The sequence below is a fragment of the Micropterus dolomieu genome, linkage group LG12 (genome assembly GCF_021292245.1).
Source record: "Micropterus dolomieu isolate WLL.071019.BEF.003 ecotype Adirondacks linkage group LG12, ASM2129224v1, whole genome shotgun sequence".
Lineage (NCBI taxonomy): Eukaryota > Metazoa > Chordata > Actinopteri > Centrarchiformes > Centrarchidae > Micropterus > Micropterus dolomieu.
In genome coordinates this window covers 36,138,051-36,147,870 of record NC_060161.1, presented here as the reverse complement: position 1 = coordinate 36,147,870, position 9,820 = coordinate 36,138,051, and the positions used below count along the sequence as shown (strand labels likewise).

Below are 9,820 nucleotides of genomic sequence, written 5' to 3'. Positions count from 1 at the left end.
ACTGAAGCCGTCAGGAAACACAAGCTTTTCTGTTCACTTTCATTCATTTCAAGAAAACATTTTAATGTCAGAGACACAAACAGCTGACAGAGATTTATCTCATTAAACACTGAAGTCAGTCCAACTTTTCATCAGTTCAATAATGAAACAATAAAGAAATAAAAAGGATTTAAACTGCATTTCGTCTTTGTCTTTCGTCTTCATGTTTGTAAATAAAATGTTTTGCTCTCTGTGTTCAGTGAATAAAAGAGCTTCAGGCAGTTGTGACTTGAGAATATCTTGGCTAAAAAGCTGTGAGACAGAATTGGGTGATAATTTATACTTCCTGTTTTATAACCAGTCAAAGCAGAGCGGACAAAAGCGTACCGGTCGACGGGAAGATGAAATAAAAGCACAGGTTTAAAGCTGAAGGACCAAACTCCTGTTGTTGTTCTGTTTGACTTGTTGTTGTTGACGTCTCCTCATTTACCATGGAGTGATAAATCTTAGACACATCAGACTTCACTCTCTCCTCAGTCATCACACATGGAGAAAATATGGCCCCACTCTGCCACATGGGGGCGCTGTAACCAAAGTGTTTCTGCCTGCTGAATCCATCAGTCTCACAGCTTTAGATCCGTTTTCATGATGCTGAGTGGAGAAACGCTTTCTATACATTGGAGGTTGTATTTACAGTTTTCCTCCTCAGAGAATATTCATGCTTCTCAAAATGATCCATAACTCGTCTCCTCGCAGCACCTGATGCATCTCTTGTTGTTTTCAGAAGGAGGACCAGAACAGGCTCTGCACAGCAAAACCACAAGTTGAAATTCAGCCTGCATAGAGTTCAAATGAACACTATCCCAGTGTTTCTATAATTCTCACCAGCTCTGTGTTAAAGTTACACTTTGGACAGTGTTAATATTTGAACTCTTTTATAGTGTTACATTTCTGACACTCACAGTGTTGTTTTGTGACACATGAAAGTGTATTTGTGACACTAAACTGTGTTATTATTCCCTTTGACTTACAAAATGTGTAAAAAAAGGCTCCAGAACAGCAGAAACACCAGCACGCAGTAAATCTCTGAACTTTAGGTTAGCACATTTACAGTCAACTGTCAACAAGGATTAATAATCATTAAAACATTTTTATTCAGGAAAAAAACTTCCCAGCACCAGTCCCAGCTGGCACAATTCTGCACATTTACATAGGAAATAAAGGTTTGTTTATTTCTCCTCGTATCAAATCGAACTCCTCACATTATTTCTACAGGCTCCACAAGCCTCCATTTTTCACTGGGATATTTCCTTCTTTTAGTTTCAGTGTTAAAGCCAACAAATGGATTTTCAAAATGATCTATTGTGTCTACTAAAGTAGATCTTAGAGGATCATCTTCAGGCACAGCAGACAGTATTTCATGTTTAACTTGGGAGTGCAGTCCAGCAGCAAGCTCTTCCAAATCACTAACACCTGCTGAAACTAAACTATCTGCTGTCCCACTTCCTCGGAGTTCAGCAAGGATTGAAGCGCAAATATTTTCTTTAGGAGCTGATCCCTTGTCCTCAAAACACCTGGCCTCTGGACTCAGCGTGGCGCTTGTTTCACCAGCGTCTGTAGAATCGAGCTTGAAATGACTCTGAGTTTGCTGCATCACCACTTTGAGAAAGATCCTTCTCATGAACACTGCTTAGATGTTTTTTGAAAGCCAAATATGTTGAAAACTGACGCCTACAACGTTCTGGTGCACAAAACAACTTAAACCTGGTGAGAAAATGTGCTGAACTCAGCAGTCCTTTGAAACATCTTGAAGACATATGTGCTTTTCTGCGGCGGTTCAGGCTCTAGTTCCTGGCGATGTTGGAAGGTCACCTTCATCTTCTGAAACACACCAGCTTCATCAGGACAGTGAACCAGGAATGATTTAGCCTCCCTGCAGGCGTCTCCATCAAGCTGCTGAGCTGCTGCGGCTGCTAATCCTCGCCGTTTTGCTCCTTGTGCTTCAGGCACCGTGGCCGCCTTGATTGGCTGTTGATGTTTATTCCTGGTCATGGTCTTAAGGCGCCGCGCTAAATATGCTGCACCTTATTGCCATCAAACCAAATATAACAAACAAAAGCCCTTTGGAGAGAAAGGATCCTTCAGCGTGATGATTCCCAGGGCGTATTTCTCCTTTTGCTTGCGGGAGGGAATCCTCCTTTAAAGCAAACACAATACAAACACATAAACTTCATGTGCTCCAGGATGAATCAGGACCCCACAGATGTTAATTAAACACATTTCATTCCCATATAAACCCTTTGAGTCTCAAACTTTTTAAAAGGTTTAGGAGCACTTACCCATCATGCATCTCAGTCACATGGCTAGCCAGTATGTTGACGAGCTGTCTCCGGGTGCGCTGCTTCAGGGAATTCTCTAACTTGTACTCTTCAAGTACATCCTCCCCTCCAGGTTTCCACCATCTGCTGACAGAAGACAGAATAGGTTTTCAGTGTAAAGTCAGTCCTCCAGATCAAATCATTTGAACAACAGTATAGCAAACATTGGTAAGGCTGAAAGTAATTCACTCTATCAGAGGAAGGTCAAACAGCAGCAGTGCTGCAAAAGAGAAACACCACATGTAAGGGACAACACCGTGTTAGATAATCTGTCAGGTTAAAGGCCCAAACAGACTAAATGGTCTGGTTTCTGTGAGGGAAATGTATGAAAAGAAAAGTAACACAGCAGTTAGGGCTGTTACGCTTCTGAAACTGCGACACAAAGTGACCCGCTCCCAGGACTGGCGAGCTCTCATAAAGACAGTGTAACAGTGGCGGCAGCAGCCGGTGGTCGGGTGGGGGCTGGGCAGCAGTGTATATCCTAATTGTATTGGTAGGAAGTTATTCCAGGTCATTCTCAGCCTTATTTTAGTGTCTATAGCGGCCATGTTTTGGAACCTTCCACCTGTTTTATCGTCTTCCAACTGCGTGTCACGTGATTATTTTAGTCTGAGTGATCACGCCTGCAAGTTAGACTAGTTTAATTAACCCAAGATGGATTTTAATAACAGTAATAATAATGTTAATGATGTGGAGGTCTGAACCGAACCGTGGACTTGGTGAGGTGTTTCACCCATAACAGCAGTGCAACAGGCAAAACCTGGGTTCAGTTTTGTCTTCACCAAATGAAGTTTCCTAAGTTTCTCAGCCCGTCATTCACAATTCTAAATGTCACAGTGCTCTCAGTTTTGTGACACACTTCACTGATGACGTTATGAGTCAAGACTGTAAACATCTCCTGCTATCAAGTAGCTCTTTTGCAGCCTCTGACTCTGAAAGCTCTGCAGACCGGTTTAGGACTTCAGAGCTGGACGTGTTTCTGCCTATGGGAATCCCCCGTTCTCTTCGGCTGGAGGGTTTGGGAAGATGGTGCTGAACGATCTAAAGGAGGAAAGTCTTTACAAATAAGGACAAACATTACAAACATATATCCAGAACAAGAAGAAGAAGAAGGGACAATCACGACCAAACCAACATGTTCAAACTGTTTTCACAGCTGGACTTTGATAGTTTTTCTTCATCTACTTTGTAACAACAGTAGTCAGAAATTCAGAGACATAAAGAGACGTCTTTAAGGGGATTCTCTCTCTCTCTGCCTGTGGAAAAGGAGCAGGATCATTTCACCTTAGCAGAAGTAACTTTTTGGATGTGCAGCACTTTTCTTCTTCAGAAAGTTCCTATCTTAAGTCTTAAGTTAAGACAGGAAGAGTCTAAGATAGGATTTTTATCAATTTGTTATTACAGAAGCAAATCCTAACGAAATTTAGGAATCCTATCTTATCTCAGGTTAGGAAATACTAAATCCAACATCGGTTATCATCTTTTATGTCTGTTACCTAGCAACCGATGACGCTTTTCTCATCTCGCCGAGCTAAACTGCTCTTAATCGCTGTTTTTGGTCATTTTTGTAATGAAACATACGCTGAAAATGGAGCAGAAACAACAACTATCATTGAACTTGAAGTCAGATGACTTAGAGGTGCTGGTAACCTCCGTGGAGAAATCCAAATCCACATAACGCTTAACTCTGGAGATTACAGATAGAGAGGGGGCTAAAATAGCGGACACAGTCACCGCCGCATATCCGGTGTTCTGACGATCTATGCTGCCTTGTTGAAAAATGCTACCGTAGCGCAAATCGATAGCCTCTATCGAGTCGCTCTGCCCGATCGAAAAATGCTACCTTATGTGTTCCTATTTCCAATCCCATAAAGTTATAACTCTCACAGTATTATGACGTCTTCTGTTTTTTGATTATATTATAACATAATTTCAGGGGTAGCGTATTCTGATCAAATAATGCTCCCACTACAGAATCATTGTATATTGTACAACTACTCACTCCATGTGTACTGTACGGAGATGGGGAGCATGTTGAAATACTATATTATGCCATCTTTATTTAAGATATTATTCTGATAAGACTAATAATGAATAATTATTTTGATACTGCTGATGATCAGCCGCTGTCTCGACGGCATGCCCAACAGCAAGGCTGCACAGATTTATGGGAAACAGACCGCGCTTGTGGGTCACGCTCATGCGCAGAACCGCTAAGTAGCACATCTCGATAGGTAGCATAAATCCACAGAACACCGGCATCCAGAGGAGCGTTAACGCTGCCGAAAAGATGATGAGTCCATTTACAAGTGGTACGAAGAGAAAGGCAACTTTTGTGTCCAACGAGTAGAGGAAAGCCGCTGGTCGCTCCTCCTGAGCTCCCTCACTGACGCCGGCAGAAACCCGTAGCCTACTCTTCTCGGGAAAGGCTAATAAAGGCTGCGGGCTAACGTCATCATGTATTTCTTGAATTTAACAGCCTCCTCCTATCAAAGACTCGCATTAGGATCCTTTTGTTACATCAAGCCTTTACATCATGTTACATAATGAGACATTATCTAGCGTCACATCACCTACAGCCTTTCTACTAACGAGGGTTTTGTCACCAAACACATCGGTAGAATCAATGAAGTTCGGCCTGTTGACATTTTGTTGATTTTGTAAAAGCAATTAAAGAGCAGCCACGTGGATTAAACGAGTTAGCAAACAACTGTAACACTGTGTTACAATTGCCCCCAAGCCACATGGCCCAATGTAAGCAGCTTGTTTGTCTGTTTTGAAAATAAGCATATTTCATTGAATATAAATGTAAAACCTTAAAAAAGGGTGTATTAAAAGAAATGGATTTGTGTTAGTCACCAATTATCATAGGCCAACATTCTTTGTATAAAATAATGTGTTTTATATGTGTTTAACAGAAAGTGTGAATATTATAGGCCTAAGTCTGCAAAAGTAAAGTTCCTTTCATTGTCAGTTTGTCTGTATGGTGGACTTAAAGTAGTTGATGGTATAAGACCCAGCAAAACCAAAGAGAATGACTAGTTCACTTGTAAAAGCAATTTTATGAAGTTAGAACAGAGAGAGCAGAGGATGCCTGACATCTAAAATAATTTGAACCATTTAAAAACTCTTATGTAACATTATCAGCTGTAAAGTAATTAATTTGAGGTAGCCTAGGTTTTGACTTGAGCTGCAGTGGGTTAATATGACTTATTCTTCAGTGTTACAATTGCCAGACTTCATGCATTTAATTAAATATTTAAGTCTTGTTCTTATAAGTGAAAATATATCAACTGTATTATTAATTAGTGCACGTATATATATTTCTTATAAAATGTAAAATATGTTTGAATTGACCCCGGTCTCCTCTACCGCTCAATGTAGCTGGTCGTCATAGCAACACAACTGCCGCGACGTGACGTTCAACGTGACCCACAAACAGCTGTCTCTTGGTTTAAGTTAAAACGTTTGAACCTTGCTCAGGATGTGAAGACAGATAAGCGGTATGAAAACCTTCCAGCTGTGTTTTCCTCTGCCGTGACGGCGGGAGCAGAGGGCTCTGTGAGCGGGCGGCAGGCCGTTAGCATCGCTGAAGGCTAATTCGGCTAGCTTACTCGTCGTCGTGTAATTAACTTCACAATGTTCGACTAGTAACTACAACACTCTTGTTCACACTGACTGCTGCTGTTGTTAGAATGACATGAAAATTAAGAAATAACAGTAAAATACTGTTCTGTGACTGCTGCAACTTACAATAACAACTTTAACCATAACATATGATAAACCATTAAAATATGAGGATGGCTTTAAAATGACTAAATATGAACCCGTTAACTGTTTTTCTATTTTGCTTACTCAAACATCATTACCTCTAACCATAAGTTCAACATGTTCAAAACACTTTTTACAGACTGGAGCTCTTTTGATACATCCTGTTTTCAGTCCACATAACATACTGTATACGTCCAATATCTATATATCTTTAATGCTTTACAGTCCGGCGTATGAATACTCCACAGTTAACTTGTATAACAAAGTCCTCAACTGTGCAACGTTTGTGACATCAGCAGCACTCTGCTTTCTCATGAGTCAGTGAGTGCAAGGCAGTTTAAACTGTTCAAAGCAGGAATAGTTTTTTTCAGTTTACATTCCACACAAATAAAGGTGCTGGTTGCAGTGGCGTATCCAGGACATTTTTACTGGGGTGGCCAAGATGAGACACAGAGCTAGTGTGGGGTGGCCATGGCATAGCGAAGTTTAATGCATATACGTACGCAGCCGACCGCGGTTCGGACCCCGGTCCTTTGCTACATGTCACATCCGCTCTCTCCCATTATTTCCTGTCTCGTAACTGTCAAATAAAGGTGTCTATCTCATGCAATTTGCTCTGCCTCTGCCTATTTAAACGTCTAAAAATATGTGAACAGTGAAGATGAGCTAATTGATACAAACAAAGTCCTTTTATCTCCAAGAGAAAAAAGTCTTTAAACAGCCCTTAATTCACAGAGCCAATAAATAAGTGCCAGCTTGTTCTTGTGTTATAAGTTAGCTACTTAAATCTAGACTGTCACACTATATTTCACTGGTTGGCCAAAAATATAACATTAGCTCTATTGAACACACACACACACACACACACACATCTGCAAAAAACACCCTCAGTCTTCAGTCCAGAAAATAGCATTTCATATTTCCTGGCGGTTCTTTAAAAAAACAAAATGCTAACGATCAATGCTTAACTTGGTTTGCAGGCTGATAAACTAGCCAGTGCAGTGTGGTTTGAATTTTAGCTGCTACTTAGTACTAGATAAAGTTTTCCGACACATTCAGAGGGAACTACGATATAACTAAACATTAAATTACCATGACTTACCTCTCAATCCACAGATTCGATTCCAGCGTTTTTATCGTTCGTTGTTGCTGTTGTGGCCGTTTCACGGACCAGCAGGCGCAGCGCTCTCATCTCATGGGTCACCTGACCTGCATGGCCAAACGTCCACGGCGCTGAGCAGAAATCAGCTCTCGCGGCCTCCGTACGACCATTACTGTGTCAGTTAAAATGTAAAACTGGCCCTAAATCAGTTGATCAGCTGTCGTCACCGATTGACAGCATTTCTCTTGTTTCTTGTGTTGACGAACTTGACCAACTACCTATCAGATCTGGGGTGGCCAATGAGCTTTCAGGGGTGGCCCCGGCCACCTCAGGCCACCCCCCAGAATCGCCACTGCGAGCACCACAAACATCAGCTGACAGAGAGTAGCTCCTGGTAGTGCTCACACTCAGCGTTCCCGTTGAGTTAGTCATTAGTCTCGTCAATTAAATGACTTAAATAACATAATCTCACCAAACCAGACTTCCTAACCCTCACGTTTTTCACTGCCCTCTCACGGGTCACAGCAGTGTGGTGACACTGCAGACAAACGAGGGGGGGTGTTTACCTGAGGTGGAGGCCGCTGTGTGTCAGAGTGTGGGGACAAGAGAAATCCAAGGAAGGTGCGAAGAATATTTAAAGTTACAATAAAAATGTTCGTGGTCATTAAAACCTGCTTTTACTTTTGGTTTAATGTGAAAAATTTAGTTTTTTCTTTCCAGCTTGGTTTTTCAATCACGATACCTGCTCAACGTCGTGATGTCTGTCAATGTAACATGAAATGCACTATGGGCAACTAACTTTAATGCCTCGTCCAGCACTGTAGTCTATGTCAGGGCTAAAATGTGATGTGTACAGTGAAATATTTATTGTTGGCTGTCATTCCTCATCTCAATTAAACATCCCTTCACAGGCATGGCAAATCCACACTTCTCCTTTCATGCAAAAATGTTTCTCTAACCTCCCAAGACCTGAGCTCTGATTCTTTGTGCAAGTATAAAAACCTAAACATTGTCTTTGAACAGGAAGTACTTTATCAAATAATGAGTATGTGTAACAAAGTAGAAACAGACAAGGCTGTGTGAACAGTGACCGTAGAGGGCACAGGCCCACGATGAGGACAATAGGTCTAAGTTGTTCAGCAGAATGAAGTACACAGTGCAGGGAGCCCAAAACCTAAAGTTCTAAAGTCTGAGTTCAGCTGCAGCTAAATTGGTCTTAAACAGTCTAAAAAATTAAACGGATACTGTTGTTAGGTCATTGTGTAGGTTTACTGTTGGAAGGAAGTATCCCACTGCTGCAGCTCAGCAAGGAAACGCACAAAGACTAACTTCTAAAAATACTAATACGATATGTTTTGTGGCTTATTTAAGTCAGACTGTTGAAGTCTCATAACTGTTCCTAATGAACTTTAGAATTTTGTCCTCAGTCTCCTACAGTTGAGTCAGATTAAGAAAGCATCAGTATGGACAGAAGGAATCATCACAGCCACCAGTAACATTTTGTCATGTGAGCATTGTATCCAGACAGGCTTGTAAAAAATAAAAAGTGTGGGGGGGGGCACACAGTGCTTTATAATTATCTCATATTTGGATTGCTTGTATTTTGCAGGGTGAAGATGAACCAGACATTGCTGACACTCCTCACTGTGGTCACTGATGCGGGCCCAAGAGAAAGGTGGCTGTGGATCATTTGTCTGTTACAGACTCCTGAAAGCGCTTCTGAACTGTCCGTCTGCATGCTCAGTATGTCGTGAGCTCCCTTTTATATTATTTAAGTAAAAGTGCTGCCGTTGGAATAAAATTATGCACAGTTGCTTTATCCACATAACACACTGCAAGGTAGTAAAAGAAAGGTTTGTGTAGCTCACTTTGCTGAAGAGATTCAGCAAAGTCAACTCATTATCACTTAACACCAAAAGATCTCATTAAGTCTCTGTAAATAGGGAAAGATCAACATTATTGCATAAAAGAATGAAAACAAATCGGTTATCAAAGTTGTTGCTGGTTTATTATCTGATCAAGAAGTCAATTACTTAAAACAGCTTAATGCAAGATGTGACTTTTCCCGTCTGATGAAAACAAGTTTCACTGTAACATATTCTGTTTCTGTGAAATAAAGAAATGACAGGAAATGTTTGAAGTTTGAAACTGATTGTTTAATAAAGAGAACTTGAATTGTAATAATGGAGCTGTATTTGTATTTTTAGGACTACTATCTGAAAATGGGCATTTTGTAAATTTTAAGTTGACTAGAATTAATTTTGTTGAGTGAGTTTCCATTAGTGTTTCAGTCTAGCACGATTTCCCTCAGAGTACAAGCTGTACACAATTACAATTACTGATTTTAATAAGCATCAGTAAATCAGTGTAATTTAGTACGCAGAAATTAAAGCTTTAAAAAAAATTAAAGTATTATATTTAAGTTAAGTGTACTCAGAAATATTATTATTATTGTTGGAGCTATATTCTTATTTTTGTTTATTTTTGGCTTAAGTTAATTTATAGCCCAATTTATTTCTTTTCTTTTCTTGTTAAAGTTAATTTGGTTTATTTTGTAGTTATGCTTTACTTGCATTGTCGTTTGTTGGTC

The 9,820-nt window shown here is 40.4% G+C and overlaps 1 protein-coding gene across 1 annotated transcript in view; it reads left to right on the top strand.

Annotated features, from left to right (window-relative positions):
* The window catches only part of LOC123979963, a 41,735-nt gene that overhangs the window by 30,085 nt on the left and 1,830 nt on the right, over window positions 1–9,820 (top strand). The gene's annotated exons all lie outside the window — the stretch shown is intronic.